This window comes from Canis lupus, chromosome 3 (genome assembly GCF_048164855.1).
Source record: "Canis lupus baileyi chromosome 3, mCanLup2.hap1, whole genome shotgun sequence".
In the NCBI taxonomy this organism is placed as follows: Eukaryota; Metazoa; Chordata; class Mammalia; order Carnivora; family Canidae; genus Canis; species Canis lupus.
Genome location: NC_132840.1, coordinates 32,843,756 through 32,849,755, shown reverse-complemented (window position 1 = coordinate 32,849,755; position 6,000 = coordinate 32,843,756). Strand labels below are relative to the sequence as shown.

The 6,000-nt window shown below is 47.8% G+C and overlaps 1 protein-coding gene across 5 annotated transcripts in view; it reads left to right on the top strand.

The window, feature by feature from the left end:
- Positions 1–4,483: 4,483 nt before the first annotated feature.
- The window catches only part of SAMD11 (sterile alpha motif domain containing 11), a 56,547-nt gene continuing 55,030 nt past the window's right edge, over positions 4,484–6,000 (top strand). For 2 of the 5 annotated variants that reach the window (XM_072820224.1, XM_072820222.1), the window contains exon 1: positions 4,484–5,027. The gene's annotated coding sequence lies outside the window, so the exon portion shown is untranslated. Of the gene's footprint in view, positions 5,028–5,515; positions 5,619–5,787; positions 5,959–6,000 lie in introns of all 5 variants that reach the window. The other 3 variants (XM_072820221.1, XM_072820223.1, XM_072820220.1) reach the window with 3 other exon arrangements.

The window sequence follows — 6,000 nt, the reverse complement described above, 5'->3', positions numbered from 1 at the left end:
GATGTTTGTTTCCCAAGTAAGGCTACACTAGGAGCCAAACAACTGCACTGTGTGTGGAAGGGTTGGAATAGTGTGAGGACATGGGTGGAAGCAAGACACCGATGAATTCATCTTTTCTTTGAACCATATAAACAATGACAATATTGGACAAAATAGGAACTGCTTGGAGGCAAGGCAGGCTAGGAATCCCTGAGAGAAGAGAATAAAATAGTGAACCCTAAAATCATCTTGGCTTTCTTTCTGTTCCTTATCTCTGCTTGGGTCTCCCTTATTCTGACCACCCAGAAATTAGGCTCATTGACATAAGACTTCTCCACTTCAGAAAAGAAAAATAGCAGACATAATTTAACCTTTTCCTGATGACAGCCATATATAATTATGAGAGATCCTCTCATGAGCACAAGACCCAACACTGCCAAGTGCAGCCTTCATACAATAACCCATCCTGAGAGGTCTGAATGAGTTATAGACTACAGCATTCCCTGCGTCTTTACCAAGAAATCTGAAGTGGCTAGCTAATTTAATAAACAAACAAGCAAGCAAGCAAACAAAAACTATAGTGCCTCTCAAATCTAAATGAGAGGCTAGGGTACAAAATATCAAACCCAGATGGTCAGAAATACACTCATGACAAAGCAAAACCTGTTTAAAAAAAACAACAATTGAATCAAAGCTATAGAAATCTGTCTTCCTGGGAAAACAATATGTAAACAAAAGGGCAAAATCAACAACAGTTTTATCTAAGAGAAAAGTCAGAGCAAAGAGTTGATACCTGTCACCCGTCAGCATGTCCTGGACAATGCACAGCCCGGGGTCACCTCTTGTGGAAAAGCTTGGCCCGCAGGGGTCACGCACAGAGTAGAACATCAAATGTGGTTCTCACCACAAAACACTTTGGTCCTGTTTTATGCGTCAGGGGGTGCCATGGTCAAAATGCTTGTGTCCCCCCCAAATGTATGTGTTGGAATCCTAATGCCCAGTGTGATAATGTAGAAGATATTGGAGGTGACTAGGTCATGAGGATAGATCCCCTCCCTCATGAATGGGATTAGTGCTCTTAGGAAAGACAGCCCATGGGCTTCTCACCCTTTTACCATGTGAGGACAACAGTGAGAAGGCACTGGCTGTGAACCAGAAAGAGGGCCCTCATCCAACTAGGCCAGCACCCTGATCTCAGACTTTCAGCCTCCAGAAACATGCGCACTAAATTTCTGTTGTTCATAAGCTGACAGTTTCAGGTACTTTGTTAGAGCAACCAGAACAGACTAAGACAGGAGGAGAGCCATAGAATATGACTCCTTTTTTTCTTTCTTTTTCTGAGTTCTATTATATTTTTTTACATCTATTTTTAGCTTCATTGAGTTATGATTGACAAAAATTGTATAATTAAATATGCGAATGTGCCTCTTTCTTCCCTGCTTGCATGTTGGCTCTAAGCCATCCCTGTAGACTTGCAGTTTGCTCCAAGGCCCATCTGCTGTTGACCAGAGGAAGTGAAACCAGGAAGCCAGCTCTGAGCTCCAGCCTAAGACGTGGGCAGTGAGCTGACCATAGGAGGAATGTTTGGGGCCTGGCATTTGCAGGTTGCTCCCTCTGAATGTCTTGAGTTCTTGTGTGTCTGCCCCTGAGTAGAAATCCATGGGGAAAGGGTAAGATAGGGGTGAGGCACCTGTCACTCCAGGTTCACAGTTGCTCCAAGCACTTATTGTAGTCAGGCCTTGTGCAGGGTCCTGTAGCTGCATTACTTATCTTAATTGTCACACACTCCTGCAAACTAAATATGGCCATTCCTATTTCCTCCCCAGGTGAACAAGTTGAGGCTCAAAGAGCTTAGCTGACTTGCCCAAAGCCTCAGAGCTCCACATGGCAGAGTTGGACTCTTACCTAGGTGGGGCTTCTGTCCTTGCTGCTTTCCTAGCCAGAGCCTTCTACTTGCTGACTCACCCTTAGGCTCAGTCTCAGGCTGCTTCTCCATCTCACTCACTCCTCCAGTGACCTCATTCAGCCTAGTAGCTTCAAAGGCTATTTATATCCCAATGACTCCCAGGTTTGTCCCCACAGCCTGGACTTCCCTAAATTCCAGTCTCATATCCAAATAACTACTCAATATTTGTATTGAGTGTCCACTAGTCTTCCTGAACTTCACATATCCAAAATTCAGTTCCTGATGCCTCCTAACAGCCAACCTTTCCCAGGCTTCCTGCACTCAGGAAATGACTCTGTCGTCTTCCTGGTTGTTCAGGCCAAACTCTTTCATCCAACTCCTCAGCACAGTCTGTGGGCTCCATCTGAAAACTGGCTCCAGCACGTGACTACTTTTCATGAGCCGCATTGCTACTGTTACCAGTGGGAGAGTCTGGGTTGTGTGAATGGAGGTTTCGGTTCTTGGATCTCCCCAGTAAGCACAAAGCAGTTTATTAAGGAAAGTACATGCTCAAGAAAGGGGGATAGAGAGGCACAAAAGTGGCAACTGCACCCAGGTTAGGGGTGTCTTTTCTTTTTATGTTTACAGTGGTTATATAGCCAGGGCAGTCTCTGACTGAGGTTGTTTACAATCATCTAAGGGACTCCTACCAATTGGGAGGAGGAGTTTTGGCCCTGCAAGGTTCTTTCTGGCCTGTCAGGGCCTCATCCCCCCATGGGGGAGGCTGAAACCACAATGTAAATATATTATAATGAAGCTATAGGTTACCCTGGGGCAGAGATGGAAGAGGAGAATGCAAGCTCTGCACCCCAGGCTCTTGGTCTGTCAGCCCCCTGGGTGTTGGAAGCCACAAAGTCAGGATGTTGTGCCCTCAACCTTCTAAGGTGTTACCTACTTCTCGCCACTTTTGCCTCCAGCTTGTGTCTAACAACTGCCTACTCTATCACTACCACCTGGCTGAAACCACTTTTACCCCTCACCTGGCTGGTGGCATTGATTTTAATAATGAGAATTATTAAATTACGCATGGATCTTTCTCTCTACTGGGCACTGTTTTTTTGTTTGCTTGTTTGTTTGTTTGTTTGTTTTTTAATTGGAGTTCAATTTACCAACATATAGCATAACACCCAGTGCTCATCCCGCCAAGTGCCCCCCTCAGTGTACTGGGCACTGTTCTTAATAATTCCCCCTCACTGGGCCCCTGGGTGGCTCAGTGGTTGAGCGTCTCCCTTTGGCTCAAGTCATGATCCTGGGGTCCTGGGATCAAGTCCCACATTGGGCTCCCTGCAGGGAGCCTGCTTCTAACCTCTGCCTGTGTTTCTGCCTCTCTCTCTTTCTCTCTCTGTGTCTCTCATGAATAAATAAATAAATAAATAATCTTTTTAAAAAATTCCCCTTCAGTAACTCTGTAAAAAATAAAATTCAGCTGAGAAAATTTGAACACCTAATTGGCTTTACTAAATGATTTGTGAATCAGGCAACTTCCCATCTAGCAAGCAGAGGAGAGTTCCCCTGAGTTAAATATAGGAAAGGTTTTTAAAGGCAGAGAGGGAGAAGGAACAAGGAAATTATTAGCAAAGAATCTTTTATTTTAGGCAAGTCACACTCCTAAAGGGAACAGACGGCATCTATCAGACAATTTCCTAATTCTGATCAACCATGTTGAACTGGTTAAAGGTGACATTCCTGGGGACTTGAAACTGCAGTATGGTTAGGTATTAAGCCTCGGTTTACTGACTTGGGACCTGGATGGATACTATCACTATACTCAGTTTTAGATGGGGAGACTGAGTCATAGAGGTGTTAACTGACTTACCCAAGGTCACACAAAGAGAAGTCTTGTCAACAAAAATTCAACACAGTAGATTTTAAAGATCTAATTGGCTTTATTAAATGATTCATGAATGGGGTTTCATCCCATTTAGCAAATAAAAGGGTATACAATGGAAGGTTTTTATAAAAGGAAGGTGGCCCAAGATATTTAGCAGCAAAAAGAATAGATTGTTCAAGGCTACTTTCCCTGAGGGGGAAAGCAAATGGATCGTGCAGATTACCTCATCTTTCTTGGGAGGATGGAGAGGGCCCAGGTGCCCCGCCCCTCATACCAGATGAAAAAATCCCTGACTGACAGGTTAAAACGACATTTCTGGGGGAGGTTGAAACTGCAATTATATTAGATATCCAGCCCCAATTTGGTCTAAGTGACACCATTTGGGGCCTGTGGTTTTCTTTTTAACAGTTTCTTAATGGGTTCTCCTCTTCAGCCCTTCCCCCCATAGGCCATTTTAAATACAATAGCCAGAGTCTTCCAGTTAAAACTATATCGCATTTGGGACATATCCAGTTAAAGTGTTTGTTATCTGACTCCTGGGCTGTCTATGCAGCCTAGTAGGCAGCTGGTGAGCAAACGCCGTTGAACCATGAGTGAAATGGTGCACGCAGGCCCTCGGTGGGTGGTGTCCACGTAGAGGCGGGTGACACGCCAGCCCGTAATTTAGGTGACGGGCACAGTAAATGCTCCCACACTTGGAGATGCACAGACCTAAGAAGGGCGTCTGGCCTACTCTGGGAGACAGGGAGTCCAAACACTTTCCCCCCAACTAGGCGAAGAAGGCAGAAGTCTCTTTCGCGAGTGGGTACATCGTTGGCAAAAGCCAAAAAGCCTTGGTTACCCAAGGCTCCGCAAAAAAAAAAAAACCTGAGCGTCATGGACTACACCTCCCAGAATGCTCAGCGCCACCGCAGCAAGGACACGAACGACGCGAGGCGTGACGTATTCTGGGATTTGTAGTCCGGGGAACCTGCGGGTGTGAGCGACTCCTGGAACAAAGGAAGCGGGATTGTCCTCCTCCGGCGTCCCCTCAGCTTGCAGAGGGTCTCAGAGCCGGTCACCAGGATGGTGGAGGGGCCGCAGGTGGCGGGAGAAGCGTTCAATAAATACGGCGTTCCTGGCGTGGTCGGTCATAAAGAACAGAGGACAGCCCTGCCCTTCCGAAGCTCGCGCTGCACGGAGGCAGAGGGACAAACGCGAAAGAGAAAGGAAGGCGGGCAGAGGGCGGTCCTTCGGGGTGGGTGGCCCCGCGAGGACGCCCCGAGGGCAGAGGTGAGGCACCTGACGCCGGGGGCGGGGGCGGGGGCGGGGCTGAGGGGAGAGAGTAGTAGAGGGCACCCCGAGCTGACCTGTGGTCCCACCGAGTCCAGGACAGACAGCGGATCGGGCCAAAGCAGCGTGGGCGCGGGCGCGGGGGGCGGGGGGGGGGGAGGGCGGAGACGCAGAGGGGGTCAGACTCGCGTAGAGCGGTGAGGGTGTGAGACAAAGGAGTTAGCCATAGGCCAAAAGTTTGCCCTGCGCAATGTAGGACATGAAGATGGAAAACAGATCATGTGTAGAAACCTAGGGTTGAGAATGGATTTTAGGCCGTACTTGCCTGCAAGCAGTGCATGAGGGCGGAGGATCCTAAGAAGGGGGTGGGCCTCTGGACTCGGTCCTTTCCGGGACCTCAGGGAGACCGTAGAACACGCCTCAGATTTGCACACTAGCATGGAGGGCTAGGAGCTTGTTCACTGACCCCCATCCATCTCTGTTGGGAGGCTGTTTCCAGGGCATGAATTCTCTGGCACTTTGGACACGCATATTCCTGTGACCAGAGTAACCCCTGAGTAGAGTGCAGGAGTTTGCAATAAAAAGCCGTAGGTGAGTGTGGAGAAGTGGGTGGGCTTTGACAGCATCTGCTCCCACATCCATGTGGAAGTATGAGCAGAGAGCTGGGCACACAGGTACAAGTCCCTGTGAGAAGGAGGGTGGGAGAGGTGTGCGTGGAGCCACAAGTACATGTATAACCAGATAAGATCATCACTGTCAGGGTGAACAGAGCAGAGATCCAGAGGAGAAAGAAAAGATCGGGAAAAGATACTGAGAAGCCACAACCAGGGAAATAGAAAAACCCAAAGCCTGTGGCATCCTGGAAACACAGTGTAAACCGGTGACTGAAGAAGGCATCAACTCTATGGCATGTTGCATTTACCAATGTGAGGTCAGTAATGACCTTACAGTAACAGCTCTGGGTGATTGGGAT